Source organism: Canis lupus, chromosome 34, assembly GCF_011100685.1.
Source record: "Canis lupus familiaris isolate Mischka breed German Shepherd chromosome 34, alternate assembly UU_Cfam_GSD_1.0, whole genome shotgun sequence".
Taxonomy (NCBI): Eukaryota; Metazoa; Chordata; class Mammalia; order Carnivora; family Canidae; genus Canis; species Canis lupus.
Genome location: NC_049255.1, coordinates 33,169,799 through 33,185,137, shown reverse-complemented (window position 1 = coordinate 33,185,137; position 15,339 = coordinate 33,169,799). Strand labels below are relative to the sequence as shown.

At 43.8% G+C, this 15,339-nt stretch overlaps 1 long non-coding RNA gene across 8 annotated transcripts in view; it reads right to left on the bottom strand.

Moving 5' to 3' along the window:
• LOC102151672 overlaps window positions 1-15,339 on the bottom strand; it is a 39,883-nt gene that overhangs the window by 21,769 nt on the left and 2,775 nt on the right. Inside the window, exons 1-9 of one of the 8 annotated variants that reach the window (XR_005383970.1) lie at window positions 14,009-14,227; window positions 13,813-13,920; window positions 11,956-12,028; window positions 10,874-11,106; window positions 10,391-10,505; window positions 8,233-8,355; window positions 6,659-6,760; window positions 1,635-1,825; window positions 697-998 (exon numbers count right to left, since the gene is read on the bottom strand). This is a non-coding gene — a long non-coding RNA (uncharacterized LOC102151672). Of the gene's footprint in view, window positions 1-696; window positions 999-1,565; window positions 1,826-6,658; window positions 6,761-8,232; window positions 8,356-10,390; window positions 10,509-10,873; window positions 11,107-11,955; window positions 12,029-13,812; window positions 13,921-14,008; window positions 14,228-14,406; window positions 14,492-15,339 lie in introns of those variants that run through there. The other 7 variants (XR_005383967.1, XR_005383968.1, XR_005383969.1 and 4 more) reach the window with 7 other exon arrangements.

The window sequence follows — 15,339 nt, the reverse complement described above, 5'->3', positions numbered from 1 at the left end:
TTAAAAAAAAGTTTCCCTACTGTATGGATCTATTTATGTAACGTTTGAAATGACAAACTTTAATGATTGTCTAGGGCCAGGCGGGGTGGGTAAGGGCGGGGGTGTCCGTGGATATGGTTTTAAAAGAGCCACACCTGGAGTCTCTGGTGACCGCAGTGCTCTGACTGGTGGTGGATACCCGAAGCTAGACACATGTAGAGCTGAACATTACAGAGTCAAGCCACACACACACACACACACACACACACACACACGGAAATATGTACAAAAAATAAAAATAAAAGAAAGGAGAAAAGGGTGAGAGACAGATTTCAAGTTCTAGTTTGGAATAAGGTTAGGAGTAGGGCCATCTCTGCAGGTTAAACGAGAAAGAGAGAGAAAATGCTGGGGAAGGAAAACAGAAAAGCAAGTCACGGAGAGTGAGAGGATATTTATGAAGCCCGTATGTGATAAGAGACGTATCTAAAATATATCTCAAAGTATGATTTAATAATGGGCGACAATAAACTCCATAATATACATTTTAAAGCTTTCTGCTTAAAACTGCCTGAATTTCGGACCAAAACATCAGAAAACGGCTATGAGAGATGCTAGAGACTGAAATAGTCTTCTGATTGCAATGCACTTACACAAATTCTCTAGCATAACAGATAAGATCTGTTACCACCTGGCCTCAGTTTACCCCGTTGGTCCTACCTGCCTTTGCTGTCCAACACGCGGACCGTGATTTAGCCTCACAGGGATATTTGAACGTAAGCAGCCCTTCCGTGCTTCTAGAACATGGGGCAGAAGAAGCCCAAGGGACATCTGGAGACTCTGAGGTCAAAGGGACCGGTGACTCAGTTCCTAGGTAAAACCCAGGGAAGCATCAAGACGCCGGCACGGAAGCGAAGGTTCCATGTGCCTAATCGCACAGCGCAGTCGAGAGGCTTCTAGAAGCAGCAGAAGGTCTGGGAAGGCAATGGACTGGCTGAGACAGAGGCAGACGTGGAGAAACCCTGAGAGGGGAACAAGAGCAGATTCAGCGATGACCTGTGGGCCGAGGCCAAAGGGCAGACAGAAACCAGGGCAGGTCAGCACAGAGCCCTGCCGGGACACCTGTCACCAGCTAACGCCCAGCCTTCAGGCCTAACCAGGCACGAGTGTAGGGGCGCTCAAGGGGCTGAGATGACTCTTCATCACCGAACAAAGTGGAGGGTTTGTGGGGTTTTTAAAGATTTTATTTATTTACTCCTGAGAGACACACAGAGAGAGGCGGAGAAGCAGGCTCCACCCAGGGAGCCCACGGGGGACTCGATCCCAGGACCCGGGGATCACCACCTGAGCCCCAGGCAGATGCTCAACCACTGAGCCCCCCAGGCGTCCCCAGAATGGAGGCTTAATCTAGACATTAATCATGTCACAGGAAAGCAAGCTTAGAATTCTTGGTTATTAGCTGTGTAGACTCAACTACAAATAATTCCTATAACTTAGAGCTTCCTAACGTTCTCAGTGCACAGCAAGTCCTCGATGGGTGTTTATTGTGAGAATGAATAAAAGGCATAATAATGATTTTAAGCCATCCCCCAGTTCTGAAATCCAGGCATTTATTTTGTTTTTTTTGTTTTTTTTTCCAAAAACCTCCAGGTCCCCACCAGGTGGCGTCCAGCATCTGGAATTCTTCACTTCCCGGGTTGCTCCCGGATTTTTCTCCCCTGTGATCCGTGCTTCCTTGTTCACAGTTGGCAGAGATGTTTCCGACTATTTCACTAGAGACTTAAACTTGCTCTTCTCATGCAAAACTGCTGGGCTTTCCCCTCCAATCTTTCCCAGCTTGCTTCTGCAACTGCAGAGGGAGGGAAAAAAAAAAAAAAAAGAAAAAAGAAAAAAGAAAAAAGAACTATCTAGTTGCAGCTCACCTAAGCACCAGAGCAGCTGCTGAGGACAGGTCCATGGCACTTTCTGGAACATGTTCTTCGGACACAGACTTTAGGGCATTGTCCTCCCTTCTGCATACGTCTCTCGGGCCCATCTCAGTTTTGTGCTCTCCGCCCCCATTACTTCGTGAGAAGTAACATTCTATTTTGACTTAAATACGTATTTTAAAGCTTTCTGTTTAAAACTGTTGGCATTCCGGACAAAAACATCAGAAAACGGCTACGAGAGATGCTAGAGCAGCTTAGAAAACCTTCCTTGGGAAACAAAGCTTCTCAAAAAAAAAAAAAATGACTTAAATTTTTCGAACATTGAAAAATATCCCTCTCTGAGAAATAAAACAAAGACGGATCTCAGGGACTTGAAGATGAGGAGAAGGATCCTGGGAAGAGGAGAGTGGGAGGACGAGAGCCTGCACAGGTTTACTTTCCTGGCCTCTACTTGGGAGACACTAAATGGTTGTCCGTGAACCTCGTGGACTGTCACCGTTCCTGGGGCTCCTGGGCTCTTTCTAGGCATCATCCCAGGCAGATCAATCACCCCAGATTCCAGTACCTGCAGGCTGTTCCTGGGTGACTGCCAGTCATCCTTCTAGAATAGCTCTTACTCACCAGCTACAGACAACCTACTGCCCACCTCCACCTCCCGGGGAACTAAAATTCCCCAAGCCCAGCGCTGGACCCTGCCACTACCACCACTGCCCCCTTGTCCTTGGTGGACAACGACACCGCCACCCACTCAAGACAGGGACATGGGAATTCATCGCCAATGTGCCTTCTCCCTGCCTCCTACCTAATCGGTCACCTGGCCCTGGCACGGGGATCTACTCTGCAGTTCCCACTCCCATCCTTTCCACTCGAGTCTTAATATCCTCATCTTGGTTTAAGCCCTGGTCTCTTCTACTCTGAGTAATGCTGCAAGCTCTAAATGCGCTTCCCTGCCTCACCACCCTCCACTCCTCACCCACGGCCTCCAGACTGGTGCCAACACAGGTGTGATGGTGCAACCAACTCCTAGAAGTCCAAACTCCTCCTTCCGGAGTCAGCCCTCACCTCCTGTAACATCATCCACCCCTCCTCCTGACCTGAACCCTGCATTCCAATCTTCTAAACTACTGACGTCCACCAAGGGGCCCCCTTCCTCCATGCCCCACGCTTTAATTAGTGCTCAGGCTACATCCCCTCTCCACAATGTCCTTTATCTCCTCCCTCCTTCATCTAGAAAACTCCTTATCATTCTCCGAGACCCAGATCATCCTCCCAGTTGACCATTCTTTTCTCTGTCCTGTGTTGGTACCTTGTATATAAACCAATCCGAGTGCCATTGTCCTCTCATGCCAACACTATGAGTTCCCCTAACAGCTCCTTATTTTTGTGTTTAGTGACGAGCACGGTGCCTGGCCCTACTCAGGGCTCTGAATACCTTGAACAGGGAATAAATGAAGAAGGCAGGATATTAATGATCAAAATTTACTGACTGCTTAATGAGACAAGCACTTTGCGAAACCTTCAGAAGCTTTATCTCATCGAATTCAACAGTCCAACAGTCACAGGTTCTGTAATTACTCTGTTTGGCAGCTGATACATTTCAGGAAGTTAAGAAATACATGCAAGATCAATACATGCAAATTAAGGGCTCAATTCTTTGTTTAGTTTGCCTCCCAGAACTGAATCTCTTCACTCAGACCTATGCTGCTTCTCCAAGAACCCGGATAGAAGGAAATACTATTCTGACACCCAAAACAATTTTTTTAAGAAGAAGGTCATGGCTTCTGTTAAGCTAACCACTTGAGAGCTTGACCCTGATTCTAGAAAAAAGGCAAGAGTGACTTTTAAGCCTGGCTTGTGAACATTTAGTGAGGGGATCTCACTAATACCCTTGGGCATTGCCAGGAAGCAGCATGGTTTCTCTAGAAATAAGCAATTCCCAACCAGCTTCCTTCTGTTCTGGGAGGCAGGATTCCTTGAACCTAAATCTAGGGAAGTAGAGTGACTCACCCCCATCCTCCCCAACCCTGCCCCATGGCACAGCAGCCATGCCACTTTGGATGTTGAAGCCAACTTTAGGGGTGTGTACTGTCTAAACTAGACGAAACTAGTGTTTCTCCAAGGACTGGTTTATAGGATTATCTGCATGCTTGATAAAAATTCGTTTCTTGGGGCGCCTGGCTGGCTCAGTTGGAGGAGCATGCGACTGTTGATCTCAGGGTCATGAGTTCAAGCCCCATGTTGGGTGCAGACATCGCTTAAATAAATCAAACTTAAAAAAACTAATTTCTTATTTCGGTGCTTAGAGATTCTGAGTCAGTAAGTCCAGGTGCCCGGGAATCTTCTCCCAGAGGAACTGACAAAGGTAGGCGAGAACTACACTTCAGAAACGTGTCTCGAAACCAATCACGAGAACACCACCCCTTGCTGGGACCCTCAGTTTAAGCCAATCAGAATCTGGTTTTATCCTGGTAATGGTTCCTGGTCTAGGCATAAGTGCTAGGGTGACTCACTTCCTTTTTTTTTTTTTTTTTTAAGATTTTATTTATTTATTCATGATAGTCACACAGAGAGAGAGAGAGGCAGAGACATAGGCAGAGGGAGAAGCAGGCTCCATGCAGGGAGCCCGACGTGGGATTCGATCCCGGGTCTCCAGGATCGCGCTCTGGGCCAAAGGCAGACACCAAACCGCTGCGCCACCCAGGGATCCCGGGTGACTCACTTCCATGTTTGCTCCAGATTTCCTTGGTTTTGGTGCTGCAAGCCCACATCCCAGGACACTCCTCACTCCCAAGCAACTCGGGATTATTGGTCACTTCAGAGGTGATCTAGGAGGTTGTCCAACTGGAAAAATACTCTTCTATTCACACTTTCTTCCCTTCTCACCCTCCTCTGGGCACAAACAAGGCAGCATGTTGTCCCCCCACTGCTGTTGGCAGCCATCATACAACCGCAAGGGAAGCTGGCCCGAGGACAACACACGGGAGAAGCTAGAACAAACTACAAACAGCAGAACAGAGTTGCAGGCCTGGTGGTACGTGCCCGGGGCCCTCCCTACCTCTGTGCGCTAATAAAGGTCCTTATTGTTTATTCCAGGTTGATTTAGGGTTCCACCCTTGCGTGCAAAAACATTCTAACCAGTGCAGTTTGGCAAATCGAGGTGTTCGGAAGCACCATGACAAAGTCGCTTTCAGACAAAATGAAGGTGTGGGCTGAGAAACAGGATAGCAGGGCAAATCCGTCACTTTCCAATGTGCCTAAGTTCTTCCGGGTTCTGTTTTACCGGAAGTGATGGGGGAAAACGTATGAAAACCTGAAGGAATATGTCAAATATTCTATGAAAGCTGGCATAAGGACCTACAGGTAACAAGATGAAATTTAATGCCAATAAATGTAAAGCCCTACATTTAGGCCCAAAACAGTCATTACTTTCACAAGTGCAAGATGGCGGAAACATGGCTTAAGAGCCGCACGTGTGAAAGATTTAGGGATTTTGGTTGACTGTAAACTCAATACAAGCCAACGGTGTGATGTGGTTGCCAAAAATGCTAATGCTATTGTAGGCTGCCTTACTAGAAGTGTAACAAAGATCTCCCTCAGGCCACACCAGCCATAATAACCTTTTACAAAACAGGATTTTTCTACTTTTATAACCACCTGTGTTCTCCTGTTTAGCCCATGGAAATTCTAGACGACCTCCCCCACCATCTCTTTCTGAGAATCTTTTGGAATCTTATTGTGAGCCTGTCCCTCTACTTTCTTTTAGAAACTATTTCCACCATGGATGAAGCTAGCTGGCTGGCTGCTATTTCACATTTTCATACTCAAGCTACTAAATAAACACTAAAGAAAATAAATGATAGCACTACAAAGTCACCACCGTTACCTCCAGCTAGACCCCTCCATACTATTCAACAGCCTTTCATTATCCCAAGACAGGGCTCTGTCCTCTTGCTCATTACCTTTCCCTCCTTTTCTCGAGACCCACACCTCCCTTCTCTCTGTGGACCTAACCTCTTTCTTCATGAAAATATAATCTGAATTAACATAGAGCCCTTGTCTTCATCTCTCTCAGGAACCCAGCTACCTAATTTTCTGGACATCCCCATGGGGTTTCCATCCCAAACTGAGAGATATTGAGACCTGTGGAAGCCAACAAGCATCTCCAACTGGGCATCCTTGGAGGACCTCCATGTTTTTCATGAATCCCTTTGGTTCCAATACCTCTGTCATTGCAGAATAAACAACCAAAGTGCCAGGGTCCTCTGGGTTACAGGCACAGCTGTGTTCCAACCAAACTGTTACCTGGTGCCAGCTAGTGCCTCCCTATCTCAAGAAAAACCAATCCTTCAGCTTTCGCTGGTGGAATCCCTTCAGAGAGGCTGGACGTTAATGTATCTTCTCTTTTTTACCATCCCACCTTCATTGCCACTGATCCCACACTCACCTTGGGCAACCAAAACCTTCTTCATCATTTCACCAAATGATAGAGCTTTCCCAGAAACTGGCTTATATAACTGATCATGCCATAGGGTCTATTTCCCTATTTCTGCATCATGCCTAGGCATGCCTCGCCCCTAGCCGCAAACACAACTTAGGCCCAAGGTGAATCTCTTCCACCTGGAAAACTAGGAGCTAATGAATAAGAAGTCAAATTCCTGGCCAAGCACATCTGAGCCTCTCCTCCCTGCTCTTCCAACTCCTCAGGAGGCATCTCTCCCTATCTTCACCACTGTTCTGTGCCCGACACCTCCTACCTGTTCAGAGCCCATTTCTCTCCAGAACCTTCATCCTCTTGGGGGATAGGGAGGGATTTTTCTCTTTGTGCATATATGCATACTCGAATCTTGCCAATGCCCCTAAGAAATAATAGAACAAGATTTTGTTTTTAAATTTCTTGACCCAGTGGCATAAACTAATAAAAATGTGCCCTGGAGTAGAATCTAATGTAAATCCTCCTCCATAAATAAGCTCATATCTCTCTTTTTCCTTTGAGTATTAAAAGTAGAATTGGCTATGCAACAGCAATCTTTTTTTTTTATTTTTTAAGTGTTTGATGTGAGGAGTATAGTAAAGTGAACAGAGATAGAAGCCAACCGCATATTTTCCATCTTCTCCTCATCCTTCTACAGTATTGGAGTGGGATTACAAAAGACAAGAATATAGGGTCTTCCAGCCTAAGTGCTCTCGGACTGCAGCACGGGGTGGGCTTTCAGCTGGCCAAGATTGGCCAGCCCTTTCTGTCTGTTCCAGGGGGGCTCAGCATGGACAGAACCTTGTCCTCTTTCATTCCAGCTCCTGGGCCTCCCCAGAAGGGCCACACTCATCCCAGCAGGCCCCCAATTCACAGCTGCTCTACTGTCAGTTGGTTTTGCCAATGTTGCCACGGTGTGGCCCTCATCAGCTTCCCAATGCCCTCACCTCTTCTCTCCTCAGCCAATTTCACATTCCACCCCCTGCCCTGTTCCATGGGAATCTCCATCACTGAGGTTCCCCAATGACCACATTATTGCAAATTCAATTAACATTCTCCAAGCCCTTTCTTACTTGAATTCTCTACAATATCTGTTGCTGGGTTTTATTGGTCGTCTCTTGAACGTTTTCTTCCTTACTTCCCATGAAATCACTGGGTTTAGTCACTCTTTCTGCCCCCAGGCCATTTAGTCTCAGTGTCCCTAGTCGTCATCTCTTATTTCCTCAAGTATTAGTGTTCCCCAAGACTCTGGTCTTTTCCCTTTCCTCTTCTATCTTTGTCCCACTTTTGAGTGATTCAACCCCCCTCCATGATCTCAATTAGCCCCTACAGATTGCCAACTTCCAAAGCCATACCTTTAGTGCCCATCTCTCTTCTCAGGTCCTAACCCAGCCCCCTACCCCAAATAAACATTGGATATCCAGTAAGAGACTTCAACCCCAACATGATAAAAATTGAACTCCAAATAACACTCACCCACCCCAACTCTAGGCCTTCTTCCCCTGTGATCTTTATCTCAGTTAATGCTACTATGTTCACATACCTGAGGGCATCTGAACTTCTCCCTTTCCCTTACTGACCCCCATTTCTTCTATGGGTTAAAACCCTATGCCTTCTCTAAAGGCCCAGTGTCTACTGATCTAGTTCAGGTTTTTATTATTGTCTGGGTGGTGGCAACACCCCCCCCAAAGGGTCTCCTTCACCTCAGTCTAGTGTCCCACTCCCTTCCTACTGCCTGTCTATTCTCCTATTTCCAGATAACTGTTTTTTCTAGTGATATGATAATCTCATCTCCTTGCTTAAGATTCTTCAGTAGTGCCTTCTCACAGACTTCAAGACAAATGCCAAATTCCTTACCATGAACTATAAGGCCATTATTATCTGCTCCTGCTTTGCTTTCTAGGCTCTTTACCAGTACCCTCCAACTCAGTCCTCAGGCTATAACTACAGGAGTTATAGCCTCAGTCCCATGAGAATATTCTGCAGCAGGAAAGAATATATATATATATCAAGAAAAAGCAGAGAACAAAGCCTTCCTTCCCTTAAAAACCATCAGTTTAATTCCAAACATCATTGTTCATTGTGTGGTCCCTGAAGGCAGTGGAGGAATATTTGTTCATATTTTTATCTCGAATGTTTAGCATGGTGCCTGGCCTATTGCAATGTTTCATAAATGCCATGGAAGCCAAAACCAAACAAAGGGGGATAGAAATGAGAGAAAATAAAAGGAAATGGTGCAAGAGAAAGAAAGAAAAAAGAAAAAGAAACTGAGAGAGAATAAAAAAAGAAAGAAAGAAAGGAAAGGAAGAGGGGAGGGAGAACGACAGTGGGAGCAGAGGAAAGGAAGGAAGAAAGGCAGGAAGGAAGGAAGGAAGGAGGGAAGGGCTGTCTTTAATTGCACTATTTTATACTGTTTCAAACCACATTCTGCTCTTGGCCTGTCTCTGTCTGTCTTACAAAAACATGCGGCACCCAAAACTTACCACATAATTTTTTAATTAAAAAAAAAAACTAATAAAAGAATTTTTGTTTGAGAAATAGAATATTTGTCCTAAAGCATCAAAGAATCTTGTTGGAAAGCAAGCATCTAAGCATCTGCAGACAGCTGAGGATTTTTTGAAGAAAAGGAGAAATGTTAGGAATTGAACAGAATTATTAACTTTGTGTCTCATTAATGTTTAATCCTAGGTATATCTTAAGAAAACAGAAGAGAGAATATTAAAGTTCCCTGTCCTTTAATTGAATATTCTAAGTATCCTAGACTCTCGACTTAGATAAAATAAGGAGCCTGGAGTAATAAATGTCCCAAGATTAAATAACATTAAATCCCTTTCTTCCTGTTTTCTAATCTATGCTGACACCGTGCTCTAACCCTTTCCCTTTGTCTTAAGTGCTATCCCTCTCTCCCAGCAAATATGTGAGACCTAGGATATCTCAGATAATGTCCCCATGGGGTGAGGCTGGTCATGGGGGAGGGTATTTGTGCTAAGGTAGCTAAGAAAAGTCCCCCCACTGCTAAAAACACTGTTTTTAGCCACATTTGCAGCTCATACAAAGATCAGAGGGACGACCCAGGACAAATTCACAAATCCAAGGTGAAAAGCCTTGGAATCAAGATAAAGTGTACTCTCTCTTCCAATAGCAGTCATATAATTTGGGAGCTCATGAACTGATGTTAAGAGGAAAAATATTACATTTTTAACCTTTAAAGCCTTGGCCAGAAATGCATACTTTTGAGGGATTTGATTTGCTGCATTGCCTATCTCTAGTCAATGAGGCAGAAATAGAGCGATGAAATGTCATGAATGGCTGCGTGTACTGGTGTAGTGGAAGGAGGCTTCCGGATGCATGTAAGAGAGCCAGTGACTGGAGTCAGGAGAGGAAGGGTCGGCAGGAGCCAGGGTATCTTCCCTGGATGGACACGATTTTGGACTTGACTCTGTACAGGCAACTCGAAAGCATTCATTGGGGATCCCTGGGTGGTCCGGTGGTTTAGCGCCTGCCTTCATGCCCAGGGTGTGATCCTGGAGTCCCGGGATCAAGTCCCACACAGGGCTCCCTGCATGGAGCCTGCTTCTCTGGCTGTGTCTCTGCCTCTGTGTGTGTGTGTGTCTCATGAATAAATAAAATCTTAAAAAAAAAAAAAAGAAACCATTCATTGAAAGGGTTAAGCTCAATAGTGAAACAGATCTGGTTTTAGGGAAGGGGACATGGGCAGCAGATAGAGAGAATAAAGACCAGGAGAACAGTTGGGATGTTTTGGCAAAAATCCAGAGTAGATATTCTAGAGTCCAAATTCAGGCAGCAGGAAGGAACAGTTTGGTGGTGAAAAGATCAATGAGAGAAAGGGAAAAACTAGATAAGAGGAATGGTAATGGTAGTAGGAGATCTTTCTTCCCTAACTCCAACCAGGTGGTCTAATTTCACTTAGCTTCCCCAAAACCTAACAAGCTTACAGGGTAGGACTTCTTTTACGGGCTCTACAGATCCAGCCATTTAAAGCAGAGCTTCTTACCAGTATCATCTGTCAGCATCACCTACGGAGCTTTCTAGCATTTAACGCTTCCCGGGTACTGCGCCACGCTCTTCTCGTTGCCAATTCTGTTGGGTGCTCTTGGTCAACAAAATTGCTGCTTTGAGATGAAACCACACTGTCAAGCACACGCTCCAGACATTAGAAAGATAAATTTTCCTTAACTCTTCAAAGGCCTTGCTAAACCACGCATTTTTAAAATGTCCAACATAAAAATGAGCAGCATATTTTCCTGTTCAAATATTTGAAATGTACTCCTTGTTTTATGGCTATTTATAGTGTTCCACTGACTGCTTATGACATGTTTTCTTGGGGATATAATTAAAAGGAGAATTCGCAAAGAATAATGAAAAACATAAACTTGTCAGATGAATAAAACGATTTCAGATAAAATAGCGTACTGGTTCTGTCACCCTCCCATCTGATGTCCATCAGAATTACAGCTGGTAGATGCTGAACACTCACCTTCTGGAGTCTGTTCTCAAATTCTTAGTAAAATTAGAGAAGGAGCTGGAAACTGAATTGCATTTAGCTTCCTCAGGTACTTATGTGAGTAGCCCATAAGCCATGCTTTGGGAAACCTTCTTTTGCACTTGGTTACTAGCGCCTCCAGCCAAATGTTTCTGACCTCTGTGTCATCGACATCGATTTTTCATTCCCTCCTCCCTGAATCCATTTGGAAATCATGCTCATCAAAACTGCAAAGGAAAATCTTTTGATGTTTTATTTATTTTGGGGAGAAAATTGTGACCTCAAATACCATGGGTAGGGCTACAGAAAATTAATTATGACCTCAAATACCGTGAGTAGGGCTGCAGACTATTAGACGCCAGGAGGCCCCTCTCTCAGGCTGCTATGTAGCTAACTTCCCTGACTGTGGGCTGGCTCTGGCCCCGGCATGGAGGGATTTGCACGAAGAGCCCTCCATGCTCACGGAGGTTACAAGAATATGACATTTATCATCAGATTTAAGTTCAGGTTCTAACAGATAACAAGGTTAAGATTAATGCAAAGAGTGGCTCTCAAGTCTGGAGCAGAAAGCTACGTCAGGAACCAGAAGTAACAGTCAGAAGATACAGACAAGAGGGAAACCAGGTAGGCACATGAGAGCTAGACTGGTGTTAAGTGGACACTAGGGTCACCTGCAGAATTTAACAGCAACAACAGCAACAACAACAAAATAATAATACTAGTGCCCAGGTGCCAGGTGCACTACATCAGTAACCCTGGAAGTGGACCCAAGGATAGGTAGTCTCAAAGTGCTCCAGGTGATTCTACGTGAAGCCAACGTTGAGATCCACTCCTCTAAATACCTCCTTTCTCTGAATAGCCTGTTGCCCTGACTGATGACATTCATTGGCCCAACTGCAAATGAAAAGGCTCAAATTCCAGTACCTTTGGTCAGGACTTACTGGTCTTTCAAGACACAGCTCCAATATCATGCTTGTAATGATGTCTTTCCTGATCCCCACTCCAATCTCTTTCTTCCCGTGTGCTGATATGTAGATATGGTGTCATCACGGCACCTGTTAACTCTATGCACTTACCTGTCTCCTTCACTGGGATCCCCAAGGGCATGACTCATATGGTTTCATATCCTGGTCCCACTTGGCATATTGTCTGGAAGGTAACAGACCCTCAATAAAAGTTTATTGAATTCTTAAGAACCCAGTAAATACTTATTTATTCTTAAATACATATTTAACCACTATGTAGCTTATTTTCTTTTTTTTTTAAAGATTTATTGATTTATTTATTTATGATAGACATAGAGAGAGGGAGAGGCAGAGACACAGGAGGAGGGAAAAGCAGGTTCTACGCTGGGAGCCCGACGTGGGACTCGATCCCGGGACTCCAGGATCGCGCCCTGGGCCAAAGGCAGGCGCCAAACCGCTGATTCACCCAGGGATCTCTATGTAGCTCATTCTCAACATTTATTAAAGTAAAAAATCAGGGCACCTGGATGGCTCAGTCGGTTAAGTGTCTGCCTTCGGTTCAGGTCATGATCTCAGGGTCCTGGGAGGGAGCCCCCCAACTCAGTCTCCCTACTCAGTGGAGAGTCTGCTTCTCCTTCTCCTTTTCCCTCTGCTGCTTCCTCTGCTTGTGTTCTCTTTCTGTCAAATAAATAAATAAAATCCAAAAAGCAAAAAAAAAAAAAAAAAAAAGATTGAACTGTGTTGTCTCTAAATCTTAATCCCTTTGAGATCTGAAACTCAGTGATTTTTTTTCTCTTTATATCACATAAAATATATACATATGATTCCAGAAATAATGCATTAGGCTTGGACTCCTTTGCATTTCCCAAACTTTCATATGTACTCTATCTGCCTAGCATCTTGTTAAAATGCAAATTATAATTGGACAGGTCTGTGGTGAGGCCTGAGGTTCTGTACTTTGACTAAGCTCTCAAGTTGTTGTATCTGGTCAGCGATGACACTTTGGGTAGCATAATTTTAGGGGATGGAGGCAGATCCTAGCCTTCCCTGAGTTCCCATCATACATTATAAGGCAGAGAAGGTAATCCTTAGCACCAGACTGCCTGGGTCAGATCCTGGCCCTGACACTTCCATTAAGACCATGAGTCATCCTAACATATTTGTGTCTCAACTTCTTCATCAGTAGCAGAGGGATAACAATAGAGTTTTTTGGTGAAATTAATGAGTTAATTCATGTGCAATCCTTACAATGGTGCCTCACATGTAATAAGCCAATACATATTAACACTATATATATATATATATATATATATATATATACACACACACATATATATATATACTTCTTTTCAGTTAATTAGTTTCAGAAGGGATCAGTTCTATTTGTCAAGAGCACTGATTTTTCTTTTTTTTTTAATCTTGAAAACAGTGAAGAGAAGATATTTTTTCTTCCTTTGACTGAAAAACAAATACTAGATCCATAGGCAAAGAAAAGATCAGAAGAGAGAAAAAAATTCAGCTTGCCACTCTTCAGTCCCATCATTCTCTGCTTTTTCGTCACTGCCCCCATTGCAACATTGAAAATACAGAATGTTACCGAGTCAGAAAAAGTGACTTGCAAGGATTAAAACCCACTTCTGGCCAGAAGATACAAATGGACACTCGGTACAGCTTAACTCTCAGCACAAAATCACACTATTCTTTGAATAATAAGGTTCAAAGCTTATTTCCTGACACTAAGATAGCAGTTCTTCAGCAAGACAATTGGGTTTTCAAAGAGGAGTGTCAAAGTTTTGGGAAGTCGTCAGAATGCAAGAAGGAATCGCCCCAACCTGAAACACTCTCAGAGCAAGCATAGGGCTCAGTTCCAAAGAAGAAGGAAGAGAAGCATCAGAGAGTAGAAGAAAACAACAAAAACAAACAAACAGGCAAACAGAAAATCTGACATTATTAGGAGCCTTGTGTTACCTTAAATAGGAGAAGGAGAGGGGCGCCTGGCTGCATCAGTCTGTAGAGCGTGCAACTCTTGATCTCAGGGTCGTGAGTTCGAGCCCCGTGATGGGTGTAGAGAATTACCTAAACAAATAAATATTTATAAAAAGAAAGGGAAAGGGGGATAAGGAAAAAAAAAGAGGTTCAAAAACAATCATTATTGAGTCCTTACTATGTGCCAATGGCTTCAAATATATTCAAGTTGTAAACGTCCCGTAACACTCTCTGCGGAAGGCATGGTGAAGCTCACTTTACAGTTGAGGAAGCTGAGAGGAGGGTCGTCCTTGTCAGACTCTGATTTGGCAGAGCTGGGATCCGAATCTCCTGTCAGTGTACATTCTGTTACTAGTTAGTCCCGTCTCCTGAAACAGACTTCGAAAGAGCCTCCAGATCTGAGCTTTCTCAAGTTAAAATCAAGCTTAAGGTCACATAATAACTAACAAGCCAGGGCAAAGCGAAGCAGGAATGAACATATAAAACAGCTGAAATTGTGCCAAAGACACATTCCCCCTCTTAGTTTTATGGAGAGGGTAAGTCCTGGGACGTGACCAAGGTAGTCGACCTCCTTACCTGCCAGCCTTGTAGGCTTGATGCCAGCCAGGTGTGCAACGTCCCTTCTTTTGTTTTAAGGCATGTTTGGAGAAGAATGTCTGCCCTGCAGAGCAAGTCAAGGTGAAAACTCAACCAATAGCTTGAATTCCGCCCCTGGCTTCGTCCTGTACTAGAACAGAGGTTGCTGGAGTTGCCAACACTGCTCTCATGAGTGTAAATCCCATCGGGCCACTGAGCTCCTGTTAGGTGAAGGAGGTTTACCCAGTGGGAAAGATGAATCCAGGGCCTTGAAAGACGGTTGATGTAACACTCAGAGTTTAGTGAATCTAAAGTTGGATCTATTTACTTACTCATGTCTGAGCAGAACAGAATAGTCTGAGCAGAACCCCTGGACTGTGGGTTTAATCTCTGTCTCTTTAGGCCATGAGACCCTTTGCATATCCCGACTTATGTAATTCACTGATTACATTTCCTACTTTTAATGTTGAACCTAACACGTTCCTCTTGGTTTGGCTACAAGAAAGAAAAAGAACTTTACCCCTAGTTAAAATTTTCAGAAAATCTAGTTTTCACACTTGGAAAAGTCCAATTATTTCTTATTCAGTTAGAAGTCCCTGTGTTAGAAGAAAGAAAATCACTGATAATGATACTCTTAAGAGAACCAAGTCACTCAATAGTGTTTCATCACTTGGGGTTTTCCTAAACAGAAAACTATTGAAACCTTTTTATTTTAACTGTATGCTTTTCACAGAATATATGAATAGAATAAAAGGAAAAAACATAGTCCTATTCGTTAATTAGTATGTTAGGAATTTACAAAATGCTGTGAAGAAGTACTTAAAATGGAAAATGACTGCGAATTCCAAGGTATTTTTTTTAACATGGCCTAAGAATAAGGTATTTTTGATAAACAGATTATTGTCTATACTGTATATGAATTAAATACTTCTG